This window comes from Trachemys scripta, chromosome 20 (genome assembly GCF_013100865.1).
Source record: "Trachemys scripta elegans isolate TJP31775 chromosome 20, CAS_Tse_1.0, whole genome shotgun sequence".
Classification (NCBI taxonomy): Eukaryota; Metazoa; Chordata; order Testudines; family Emydidae; genus Trachemys; species Trachemys scripta.
Window position 1 is genome coordinate 12,412,122 of NC_048317.1, and position 13,512 is coordinate 12,425,633.

Consider the following 13,512-nt stretch of genomic DNA (forward strand, 5'->3'; position numbering starts at 1 on the left):
AGTAGCTCCGATGCAGGCACCTGCCCCTTCCTCTCTAAATCCCTCTGTTCCTGCCAGACTGGGTAAGCGGGTATGAAACAGAGGCAGCATCAGGGCACCGCGTCACTCATGGCAAAGCAGGTAAGAGAGCAGGGAGGCGGCTTCCACAGCTGAGTGCCTCCACGGGCAGAAACGTCCTCACAGGGGATTTTTCCACCTGTCGCCTGCTCCCACGAACAGGAGCAAAAGGGGCATCAGAGTATGTGTTGTGAGCAGCGGATCCTCTTCATGGTGGGAGCCAGACTCGCAGGGACCGATTCTTGTCTCCATTACACTGGTGCAAATCCAAAGTAACTCCATTGACGTTGGGGGAGTTACTCTGCATTAGCACTGGTGGCCACACATAGGCCCGGGTGCGGTCCTGGTGCCAAGCAGACGCAGCTCCATTGAGTTGCACCTGATTACATCCGGGTGAAATTTGGTCCCCAGTGTTTCAGTAGATTTCCTTGTGGACGCTGGACAAAGTTAGCACGAGATTTGCTCCTGTGTTTTCTCTCTCTGTCTCTCCTCTTTCACTCATACCCCCCACCCACGTGTGGCTACAGCTAGGACTCCAGGCAAACAGCTGCTTCTGCAGAGCAGACACATACCCTTGGCCAATTAATCTTCCTCTGGTGGTGAGAGGACCCCTGCTGCCTGCCACGGCTGGAGGGCCCCTCTTCTGTGTGGGCAGCCCGCATGCCTCTAGCAAGCTTCCTGCACCTTGGGCTGTACAAGGGGGGCCATGACACGTGCCCAGGCATCAGCGGGATTACTCCATCTGCCCCGCAGAGCTAAGTGCTTCTGAAAATGTTCTATAATTAACAGAGGCTCCTAAAACTGGTACAGGGGCCGGTGCCAAAAATCCCACCAGGGTCCTTCTGTCACGCTGACGACATCTGCTGGATTGATTACAGAGCCCTCTGCCAACCGCCTTCCTCCCCCATGATCTTCACCCCCTCCTGCTCCGCTGGGAGCCAGGGGGTTCAGCAGCTCTCCAGAACTCAAGCACTGCCCCCGCCCACAGCTCAGCTGCCGTTCTGCTCGCACCAGGGCCAGCGTCAAGATCCAGGCTCTGGGACTGAGCTGACGGGCCCCACCCACTGGGTACGTACAGATCGCCGCCCTCCTGGTGGCTTTATACATCACATGACCTCCTCGCCCGGCCAATTAGCAAAAGATGCATGAAAAATAGCGGTGAGAATATTAACTCTTAAAATGAGAGCGAGAGAGAGGAGCACATGAGAGCTCCTCTTTGCCACACGGGTCTCTGGCCCACACGGCTCACGAGATGACCTGGATTCCTTAGAGTTACCGCTAGTGACAGTCATTCATTTGTCCAATCAAACAGGATGTGCTGTCTTCCAGTGCTACGGAGCTTCAGCGTTATTTTCACACTAGTGCACAGGACGCCGTATTTTACCCATCTATAAAAATGTTCATGACACTTTTGCAGTGAAAGATACCACCCACAAAAAAAATACTTTCTCCTGCTCTAGCGCCTTTCAGCTAGGGACCTCTGAGTGCTCTACCTGGTATGGCATACTGGCACCTCTCTCCGAGTGCTTCCTTCTTGTCCAGCATCTCAGCTTTCTTTCTTTCTTAATTTTTTTTAAAGGCTCTAGCTTGTATGGTTGCAAAGAAAATGTCAAAAATGTGACCCAGATGTGAGTGAGGCAGCGAGATTTGCTTGAGTTTGCGGAGGACGTGTGAATCGTCGCATTCATCTCAGTGAGGTGCTAACTCTGATGTGCAGTGATGATCATGGAAATGCCTGTTTGTTAACTAGGTTTCTCATGTAACAAAGGAGAGGGTGGCTCCCAGATCTGCATTGCTTTCTGGGAGCGATTTCTCATTCTGGTGCCACAAGCGGGGTGGCATTTGGGAGATGCCACCACTTATTTTTTTTATCTCCCATCAAGAAGGACCCTGTCCTGAGAAGCCGATCAGAGCCCTGGGCGATAGTGAGGCCCCACTGAGGGGAAGCCAGGCTCCAGGCACCCTGTGGAGTTCAGAGAGCTGCATGCGCACATTGTAAACAGCCACACAATCTACTTTGAGCAGCCCCTTGTTCGGGCGACTCACATGAGCTGAGCTTATTTTGTGGGAGGAGTCTGGACAAGTACCACCTTCTGCCCCTCCCCCCGTTCAACCCCTGCTTAACAAACATTAGTTAACCTCACAGCCACCGTAAGGAAGGAAATTGTGTAAGGCACCGGCTAATGTGTGCACCACTGCCCTCTAATGGACCAAAGTGGAACTGCTCATCCATGTGTCATGGGCCCTATTTGGCTAACAGCTAATGGAGAGTCTCCTTTAATAGGCCTGGGCTGTTGAAGCAAGAAAGCCTGAGTTCTGACCCTGCTGTGGCTGTGCAGTTCCTCGTGGACATGGCCTAGCAGAATGCCAGCTGTGACATCCTCGGTGACGGTGGATTTGTCAGTGTATCACCCCCATTTTACACACGGGGAAACCAAGGCACGGAGAGGGAAAGGTATCGCCTGATTCCCAGAGAATCAGTAGCAGAGCCTGGAACAGAGCCCGGGAGCCTGGTTTTAATCATTGCTTTATGGTCCAATGAAAGCTCCTTTGCTCAGAGTCCTCCACTCAAAACTACTGAGTGGCTGAGGAAGGAGAACAAAAGGTTTTGTGCTGGGTCAGCTCAACTGGGCCAAACCCCGTCGGTCTGCCGCTCGCTAGCTCGCCCCCCTGTTTGTGTTTGTTTTGTTTTCAAAGTAAGCCCTTTCCCCGCTCCGTCAGCAGAGCCGTTCGCTGAGCGTCTGGCACTCAGCTGGTTGGAAAGTTCATGCACAAAGCTGATAAGTCCAGAGGCTGCTGCAGCAAGCACCGGGCCAGCTTCACTTGCACAATGCTGGGCCCGCGGGCACAGGCATGGCTCCCCACACTGCAGGAAGGGCTGCCAGGGCCACTCGGACACATCATTTGCCATGATCACCCTAAGTGCCAAAGAAGGACAAGTCGTATTAGGGCATCTGCTGGGCAGGCCAGGAGAATTGTCTCTCATGCATTTATTAGTGCACTAGTTTTAAATGGGCCAAGCAATGGGATTTCCATCACTTCCCGTGGGAGATTAGTCCACCTCAATGCTTCTCTTTCACCTGAGGCTCTCCCAGCATTTCTAATGGTCATTTGTCCTTCTACAGCACCTTCTATCGAAGGTCTCAAAGGGCTTTACAAAGAGGAATGAATTACACCTCACAGCCTCTTCCCTGAGACGCAGATAAAGATATTTATCTCCCTCGTGCAGGCAGGGAAATGGGGCCCGAGAATTGAAGTGACTTGCCGGTGGTGACGCAGTGGCCGAGTTAGGAAAAGCACTTGGGAGGCTTCACTCCGGGGGAAAGTTTCTCTGAAGAAAATATAGGTCGCTGCACAATGACTTGGGAAATTGAAATTCCGGAGAATGAAAATTAAGCAGTTTCCAGAGGGAAAAATAGGATTTGATTCCAGTGGCCAAGATTTTGAGGCTGGAGTTAAAGAAGCAGGCTGCTATTCGAACGTGTGGCCTGTCTGGCAGCGTCCGATGGAGCCGGTGGAGTTACAAAACCAGCAGTGATGAAAGGACAGTCAGGCCCTGAGTAAGCAAATAGAACAGCTGCTCTGCACCCGGCAACAACTTACACACAGCCGCCCTTGGCCATGGGAGCGTGTCTGACTGAGAGGATTGCGATGGTAAACGAGTAACAGCTCTGCTCCTGCTCTCGCTTACCCCAGTGATTCTCCTGTACCAGGCCCCAGTGATTCTCCGGTACCAGGCCCAAATGAGAGCAAAGCAGGTGTGCACCCCCTCTTCACAGCTATAAATGGCCACAGATGTACACGGGTGTAACTCTACTGACTTCAGTGGCATTCCTCCTGCTTTACACCAGTGTGAGATCACAATCAGACTCACTAGGCTAAGGGGGCTGCAGGCAACCCTCCCAAGGGATTTCTGTCAGTAGCCTGTGACTTTGTCGTCAGATCCAGGGTCACATTCAGGGGCGAGGCAAATGGTGGTGTAAGTTATTCATCTCCACCTTGCGCCAAGTGGCTGGAAAATGTTACCTCAGAATTCTCCATTCATTTACGCTGGGCATGGCAGTTTATGCTTTTTCACAAGCGGCGAATCAGACCCAGTGGGTGTAAGTGGTACCTGGTCGTTTGCCAGGTGGTACCAGATTTCAAAGCCTTGCAGGTCAGTTTTCCTTAGGAGAAATCAGTGACGCAGAGTCAGTTTATTTTCTTTGTGTGTACCGCATTGTTTATTTACACTATCTACATCAGTCCTGGAACAAAGGTGGCTCCAAACAGCATGCATGCCATCACCTCCCTTTCAGAAATCTCAGCCTGTATGCCAATGCCTGATTCCCGGGAAGCCACTGTGCCCCAAGAATTGGCTGTGGTTACAGAGATTAAAACTGAGCGAGAACTCTTGGTGTCTGCAACAGCTCCCTGCAAAGATGAGCTCCACAAAACCAACAGATATCAAAGGCGCAGGAACTAGGAGTGCGGGGGGCGCTGCAGCACCCCCAGGTTTTACGCGGGGCCAGCGCCAGTCCTCCACTCCCCAGCGCGGGGCTCAGGTCCCAGCCACTGGCGCCGTGCCCCACTCCCTGTGCCCGGGGCCTTACTCTCCGTCCTGCACCTCTTGGGGCATTGGCCCTGCTCCCAGGCCCTATGCCTGGGACCCTGCAGCCAGCTCCCCACTCCCGAGACTCTGCTCCCAGGGTCCCGACCACTGGCCCTGTGGCCAGGGCTCGGCTCCTGGCCCCGCATGCAGGATCCTGGCTGCGGGCCCGCCCCCAGCCTTTGCCTCCTCGCCCCTGTCCGGGCCCCACCCCCCTGGAGACACAGCACTGCTCCCGGCCTCAGATGGGGGGGATGGGTGCAAACAGGGATAAGGGGGCTGGCTTTCAGCACCCCCACTATTAAAAGGGTTCCAGCATCACTGACAGAAATACAACATTTCTTAGAAGACCCGGCACTGCTCGCATGCTAGGAAAACTAACTAGCAGGTTACAGTCTTCTGAGTGGAATCTGCCCAGTGAGGGGATGCGATAGCAGATGCAGCAAGAAACGTTGACCTGAGGGTGTGTGGTAAAGGGTGTGTGTGTATGTGTAGTGGGGAAGCTAATTTATTTGCCCTTTAACTGCCCGCCTGTTAGTTGCTACCATGGGAGTTGCACTCCTTTGCATCAGTTCTTCCTTTGGCCTGCTCTGTCCGTGGTATCTGATAGATGTTGACCGATTCTTCCTCATGGCAAGGACTCTGTGTCCACATAGCTGCAACCATCGTGCAAGATAACTTAATAAGTGACTGCCGCAGGCAGTATCTGGCTCTCGGTAGGCCAGACCCCATTTGGTGAGGCCATTAGACTTACCCTTGGTTGATTTCAAGAAGGGGCTGTGGGCCTTTAACTTTCACCTGGGCCGTTGGAGACAGGCAACATGGGGCTTGATTTAAACTCCCTTCTGAAGAAGGACACATCTAAGGCCCTGTCCACACACACAAGGGAGCACATAAGGGCTTGTCCATACAGGAAAATTATTTCAAGTCTTAAGAGACAGTTAAAAAGTGGCACCTGCTGTGCTGTTTTCCCTTGTGGCTGGTTGGTGTGCACAGGGGCAAGTCATGCTTGAACTGGAGCTGAAGTTTGGCATTTCCATCCCATAAGAAATGCCAACACGGGTTTACTTCCCAAGTCAGGAGGAAAAGCTGAAACGCTGAAGGCTTTTGCGCAATGGAACGTTCCAAGCCATTTCCATTCGGAAATGTGGAAGGGTTTCATTTCATTTTTCATCCCAATGAGACGTCTCACGTGCATGGTGAAGTTATTAATATTGTAACAAATCCATGGGCACTTAGGGTAGTTGTTCCCACACTGCATGTGAAATTTAATGCAACAACAGGGATAGAACCAGGGGGCAGATTGGGAGGAAAAAAAATAAGCATGGGATTTTATCCCGGACTCCGCCCACAATTCAGGCCCCACCCACTCGTGACATCAACATCATAGAATCGTAGAACCCTACGGTTAGAAGGGACCACAAGGGTCATCTAGTCTAACCCCCGCCAAGATGCAGGATCTGTTGTGTCTAAACCACACACGGTGGCTGGCTACCCAGCCTCCTTTTCAAAACCTCCAGTGAAGAAGCTTTTCACAGTACTACTGTGAAACGCTTACTGTGCTATTCACAGTCGGTTGTGAAGAGCTTCATAATATGATGGTCTCTCCTCTTTCTTGCATGCTTTGGCCAATGGTAAAATTATGAACAATGCTAGCTTTTAAATGGTCATCACTGGACTTCAGAGTCAGCTTCCTCTCGAAATGAATAGAAGCAGGTCACTCTTCTCTTACAGCTATAGGGTTCTCAAACTGGGGGTTGGGACCCCTCAGGAGATCACAAGGTTATTACATGGGGGGTCGCAAGCTATCAGCCTCCACCCCAAACCCGCTTTGCCTCCAGCATTTATAATGGTGTTAAATATATAAAAAAGTGTTTTTAATTTATAAGAGCGGGGGTCACACTCAGAGGCTTGCTGTGTGAAAGGAGTCACCAGTACAAAAGTTTGAGAACTACTGTGTTAAACTGTCTTCAGACTCACACAGATCTCACTGTTCGGTTTACACTTGTTTCACAGGGCTAGAGATGTAGGTCCTGTTTCATCCTTTCGTTGCACCAGCTGTAAAGCTGTCATAACAGAGTGGTGAATCAGGCCGTATAGATGTAAACGAAAGTTTAGATCCTGACGCACAAGAGGCACAGTCGGCAGAAGAAAGGGCAGTCCAGTCCCAGAGCAGGACTCAGATATTTCCACTCCAAAAGCACATGCCCAACATTTCACTTGAGCTAGCAAAAAAATCTGTTATCTCTTGACAGTTTAGGGTCATAGTTTAGATGAGATCAGCTGCCATTTAGGCACAAAAATAAGTGGACAGATTTTTCCAGAGAGGTCAGCATGCGGGTAGCTATTGGGAGCTGAGGTGTTTGAAAATCTGGGCCCAATTATGAGTGCTGAGAATTTAACAATCTAGCCCTGAGCTCTTCTGAAAAAGCCAACACTTAGAAACCTCGGAGCATTTTTGATTCCATCTTGTTGAGAATTGTGCTGCACATACACACTAGCAAGCACATCACAGTATCGTATAGTTCTACATTTCCTTTCCTTCGGGAGATTCCAAGACACTTTATAAACAATATTAACCTCACAAATGTAAGTCAGTCATTCTATAGTCTCATACATGGTATCAGAACTCTAAACTTAGTACGGAGCATGTGCTAAACAGAATTCTCCATCACTAATTGACAGATTTTTTTTTTTTTTTGCAATATGAAAAGATACAACTTAATTTGTTATACGTCTAGGAGTTTTTAAAAAAAGTTTTTACAGCAGAAAAATATTTTTTTTGTGCCCTTGCATAACTCAAAGGCCAGTGAATGGATTTTGCTCAGTTTTAAAAATATAATAATCTTTGATCTGAAAATAGATATGGAAAATTCCAGGCCAAAATGTGAAACTTTTCAGAAAGTTAGGAGTAACTGGAAGCAGGGGGTTTACGATGAAAGTTCCCCTGTACGCTCAACTACAGTGTCTACTCTAAAGCGATAATACAAGACCGCAGAAATGCAGCCACCTCTGAGGAGAAAGCTGGCAACAAACAGCACAAGAGTTGGCGAGGGCGGCAGGAGCAGGACATTTCGGTGAAGGAGACAGCAGCAGAGTTTGCTTATGAAGAGATCATGAAATCTTTAATATTCACACTGAACACATGGAAGGTCTCATATGAATGACTCACATGGAACAGCTTAGGTACTAGGGAAGGGTAAAAGGTGGAGAGTAACTTGCTGGGATATGAACCTCTGATTCCAAGAAGTGGCAGTATTTTAAATCTGCATCTTAGGCCACTATCCCATCCCCTCTAACAAGTGTCTGATATCACAATGCTTTGGAAGGGGTGTATCATTTAATCAGTTAGCCCTGACCTGAGACATTTCTTATGAACAATTAACCATAGTATCATGCAATAAAGGTCAAAACATTACAGCTTAAATTAATGTTATGACAGCAACAATGCTGTAGACTAGTACTGTGGGATCATTGTATGTAAGAAGGATGGCCACCTAAACATACTTCCAAGTTGCAGTGGTGCTACTCCGAGGACTGTCCTGCCAGGCCTTTAAATTATATATTCAGGGGTGATACTATGTGGCGGCACGGCCTCTTGATGTTACAATGTGAGACTTCATCCTCCAGGAGGAGTTTGACAGGCAGGAAAAAAGATTCCAGACCCGTCCCGTTTCCTCTAAGTACAATTCCTGTATCCCTCTAGCCTAGAGGTGCGGCCATGATGCAGTCTCTTTTGGCTGGATACGCACCCACAATTGTCAGTTGAGTCCATAGTTTAGGGGTGCTCCTGGATTCCTCACTGACACTAAGCTCTCACATGGCATCTGCGAGTAATGCTTTCTACCATTTCCGCCAGCAAGGAAACACCATCCCATCCTGTCAGATGATGACCTGGCCTTGGTGATACAAACCTTTGTGACCTCCCTTCTAGACTACAGTAATGCAATACCGATGGATGTGCAGCTATCGGTCCTTAGGGAACTCCAACTAGTACAGAAGGTTGCATCACATAGCCTCAGCAACACAGGCTACCATGAATACATCAAACCTGTTGCCCATTCTGCACTGGCTTCCCATAGAATATTGAGCCAAGTTTAGGATTTTGGGGCTTATCATCAAGGAGCTCAATGACCTGGTCCCAGAAAACCTAAAGAAACCTAAAGCTTTGGGATGAGCATCATGATTGACTGCTCCACTCAGGCATGATGGAACATCCTATCACAAAGGTAAAACGCCGTGCAGGAGACAGAACTTTGGAGGGGGCTGGTCTGAGACTGTGCGGTGAAATCCCACAGGATTAAAGGAGCACCCCAAACCGCCACTCCTTCCGCTCCAAGTGCCAGGTCTGCTTCTTCAACTTGCCTTCTTGAACACATGCAGAGCAGCACAGACAGACTTGTGTTAAAACCTCCCCATCAAAACAAAACACTCTACTGCACACACATTTCTCCTCTTGCGGGGAGGATGTGAACCATCCGTGAAAGGTGTTAGCCACGTCCTTTAATGCATTGTTGGAAGGTGCTGAAATCCTACGGTGAGGAGGGAGGGATAAGAATCTAGCTGTCTAGAATAGAAGTGACGGGTCCAGGAATAGCTTGTGGGTAATCCACCGCACCCCCGTGCCCCCCATGACGATGCCCGGTCACGGCATCCCCGCCGGGCACCGTGATGCCATTGTTGGTCAGTGGCCACTGGGGGCTGGACTCCTGCTAGCCCAGCCGATGGCGACGTTGCTCCCACTGAATTAGGGTCTGTTGCAATAACCAGGCCGGGCGAGAGAAATCATGTGTGCTGGGGCCCTGCCCCCTCCCATTTCTCCCACTTCACCCAGTGACCCATGTTCTGGGGCCCCGGGACAATTGCCCCCCCTGACCCCCAGCCCTGTCAATAACAGCCCCCAGCCAGGGTAGATACCCTGCCCCTGCCTGGCTGGTCACCTGGCCAGAGCTGCCTGCTTTGGCCCCGCCCCCTCCCCTGACGTCACATCTCCACCTGCCTGCCCCGCCCACTGCAGCGGCCTCTCCGAGGTCCCGCCCTCCTTCGGCTGATAGGCGGCGCCGGTAGCCAATGGCGAGGCCCGGGGTGGGGCCAGGGCGATGTCGTGACGTCAGACGGGGGCAGGGCTCCAGCCCGGGCAGGTGGAGGGGATCTCGGAGCGGCCGGTGGGGAGAGGCGCCTCCGACAGGGCGAGGCCAAGGGGGGCTGCTTGCCCCGCCCCGCGTGCCCGGCTCAGGTAAACAGCCGGGGGGCAGGGACCCTGCGGGACCTTGGGGTGGGAGACCCCTGGGGGGGCAGGGACCTCCGGGGAGTGCAGGGACCCCCGTGGGGGGCAGGGGGAGTGCAGGGGGGCAGGGACCCCCGTGGGGGGGCAGAGGGAGTGCAGGGGGGCAGGGACCCCCGTGGGGGGGCAGAGGGAGTGCAGGGGGGCAGGGACCCCCGTGGGGGGCAGAGGGAGTGCAGGGGGGCAGGGACCCCCGTGGGGACAGAGGGAGTGCAGGGGGACAGGGACCCCTGTGGGGAGCAGAGGGACCCATGGGGAAGGCAGAGGGGGGCAGGGAATTATGTTTTTTCAGAGGGGAAGGGAATTAGGGGGCTGACTGTCTGACCAGAAAACTCACCTGGGGCTCTGGGAGTCAGACCCCCAGAATTTCCCCAGGGACTAGCAGGGAGATCGGGGGAGGGTCTTGAGAGCTGGGGAGAAGAGTTAGAGGGTGCAGGAGAGAGAGACCCAGGGTGGCTCTAAGGAGTGAGGGCTGGGTGGGCTGAGGGTACCCAAGGGGGAATGAGAGGCAGACGGGAGTGCAGGATGATCTGTGGGATTGCCAAGGGGAGAATACCTAGGGGAGTGGGTGGGGGAAGAGCCCAGGGCTGGGGCTGTGTTTGCTATGCCTGCAGAGGGATAATTTGCACTCTTCTGCCCCCGCCCTCCCGTCTGCTTGTCTTGTTTTCCTAGCGGGGTATCGGAGGGGAGGGGGAGAAGGGATATGCCACCAGTGACTTGTTGCCTCAACTGGCGTATGCCAAACACGCTAGTGGTTCTGGGAAGACATGAGGGCTCGAATGACTTTGCATCTCTGGTATTTTGGCTATGTGACATTTGCCATTACTCAGCAGTCGCAGGGAATTGCTGTGCCTTGTAAGCGATGCACTTAGTTTCTAACTCGTAGCCAGGATCCTGTCTGTATATGTTCAGCTTTTTCAGGATATTTTCTAGTTTTCCCAACTTTATGTGCAAGGGGCTAGAAAGTTCCTGCATGAATTTATGGGCAGCCTCTGCAATGTGACATCCACTATTCTAGCCGATCATGCCATCTCCAGCTTTCTTTCTCTCCTCGTCCTGCATCTCCCCTCCCCTTCCCCCCCAATATAATTCTCTTTGCCTGAGTGCTAATGTTAAAATGCACTGTGAGTTTGCAGACTTAGCAGGGCAGGGAAGGAGTTGGCACTCTGAGGGTGAGCAGGAGACCGGATTGTTGTGTTCAGAGGTACGCTCGTGCCAGGGCAGCACTGCGGAATTTCTCTTTCCCTGTCTGTCTCTTGGAGAACAAACACTCCTCCTTCTGGCTGGTTGCAGACATAAACCAACCCAACTTCAACATGTTGTACTTCATCCAGCAGCCTCTGGAGAGGATAAAATAAACCCTGCACAGGTTGCAAAGCAAACTCGGCTAAGAATGCAGTAATACTTTTATCTTCAGCTCTGAGTAAATTCGGAAAGGCTGAAAATAACTTGAGGTGTAGGTAGCTTCAGTGGCTGAGCTGTTGATAAACAAGCCTGTAAAAACTTAATATTTGGTGAGAAGGATGGCAGAAGAATTCTGGGAGTAACGTATTCCAGTGTTGGATCAAGGAGAGCAGGGGTTCTCAAATTTTTACAAAGTATAAATAACCTCTTAATGGAGCCATTGGACTATACCTTCCCTCTCACAGCATACCTGTGATAAGTCCAGCAATTGCTTGCAGGGGAGGGTCCTATTTAAAATACATTTCGATGTATTTTTAGCATCACTTAATGTGATTGATCTGCTGGAGATGTGGGGGAGGCGGAGCCAGTACCATGTGATTAACCATCGTTCTAGGGCCACCCGCAAATGCTCCATGCGTTGTGGTTTAGGCTGTGTTGGTATTTGTACCTAGATGCCATGGTGATTGGGGGTGTGATAAATACCTATGAATGTTTCAAAGGGCATATTGATCTATATTTAGGTTATAAGGGGATATTTTACAGTGTTGGTATATTCCACGTACATATCTCCACCTAAAGATGCCCATTGCATATTTAATGGTATATTAACTCTTTACACAGAAGGAGACTTCAGCTGACTAGCGTCCAAACATTGGGCCTGACTTTTTTTCCCCCCAGAGGTGTTGAGGGCTTGCTTCTTTTCCATGAGTTGTGGCTGGGCACCCATGAAATCAGGCCCAAACGTTTTTTCAGCTACTGCATTATTTCTCCCTTTGCCCTTAGATACGAGCAGTCATGGATGGAAAAGCCTTGTGTAGTTTACTTACTCAGCTGTTAAAAAACATGTAAGCCCATTGTAGCTTCCAGAGGAGAAATGCATGGCCCATGTGATTTTAAACAGGCTGTTGAACCCAGCAGTTTTGTCCGCCTGTCAGTTGCTGTGCAGAGAGGTCTGGACAGATGAATCCCATTGCCACAAAACGAAGGACGGGAAAGCCCGGTCCATCCCCAGCCCTTGCAGGACTGGGCTGTATGTTCCATGCACCACTAAAGTCAGTCTTGCCGTTGACTTCAATGGAAGCAGCAATGAACTCTTGCACAGAGAGAGAGGCTTTGTGGCATTAACTTTTCTGCATGAATACCAGGCTACAATGGGACGGGGTAATAGGTTGCTGCGGGGAAACTTGGACGGCTTGGTGGTGGGCATGAAGGCGTATGGTAGCGCGTTGAAACTGCACTGCCACCCTCGCTGCCTTTGTAACCCATCCCCATGCCTTATAAACCCTTACATGGGGTGCAGCAGGGCGTGCAAGGTTGCTGCGCTCCAGCATGGGGGTGAGTGGATGCCACGTGTGGGAGAAAACTAGGTTTAGCGCTAACTAATCCTTCAAACTGATCAGTCAGAAATTTCGAGTCCCTTTTTGGCTGCTCCTGGGCTGGTTCAAGGTTCAAAAAAAAAAGGGGGGGGGCAGGGTCATGTCTGGAGAGGCCTGGGGTCAAGGACGCTCCTCCTTGTGCCAATGAGACACTTGTTACACTGCCGTGAAAAACCTACGTCTGGCCCATGCCCGCTGGCTCGGGCTTAAGGGGCTGTTTAATTGTGGTGTAGATGTTTGGGCTTGGGCTGGAGACTGGTCCCAGAACTGGAGCTCCGGTGTCTAAAGCAGTGAAACATCCGGCAGCCCCAGCGCTGGGAGCATGGCATGGGTGTCTAATTGCAGTGTAGACATACCCCTGTTACATGATCCCCTCCTAGTCCTCATTTCTGCCATCAGGGAGGAGAGACTTGGCAAGCATACAGCAGTGACTGTAATGCAGGGCTGAGGTTCCCTGTTTTGCTCAGCACTGTTTACCTGGCCTTTCCTTTATACAGAGCTCGGCATGTGCCCTGGGCAGGATCGAGCCCAGTGTGTGCATTCACAGAGGTGAGAATGTTGAGACTAGAGACCTGTGTGTGGGTCGAGAGAAGGGGAGTCTCACTCCATTTATTTCAGTGTTTGGCTGTCTAAACAACCACATTCGATACGATCTTGAATTGGTAACAAAAACGCAGGGCTACTCCGGTGGACAGTCGTTGAACTCAATTATAGTTACAGAGGGTCCTGTGGCAGCTTTGAGACTAACAGAAGTATTGGGAGCATAAGCTTTCGTGGGTAAGAACCTCACTTCTTCAGATGCA

At 51.0% G+C, this 13,512-nt stretch overlaps 1 protein-coding gene across 1 annotated transcript in view; it reads left to right on the forward strand.

The window, feature by feature from the left end:
• Positions 1–9,762: 9,762 nt before the first annotated feature.
• Positions 9,763–13,512, forward strand: part of EPB41 (erythrocyte membrane protein band 4.1) — a 163,751-nt gene continuing 160,001 nt past the window's right edge. The window contains exon 1 of the mRNA XM_034753824.1: positions 9,763–9,881. The gene's annotated coding sequence lies outside the window, so the exon portion shown is untranslated. The remainder of the gene's footprint in view (positions 9,882–13,512) is intronic.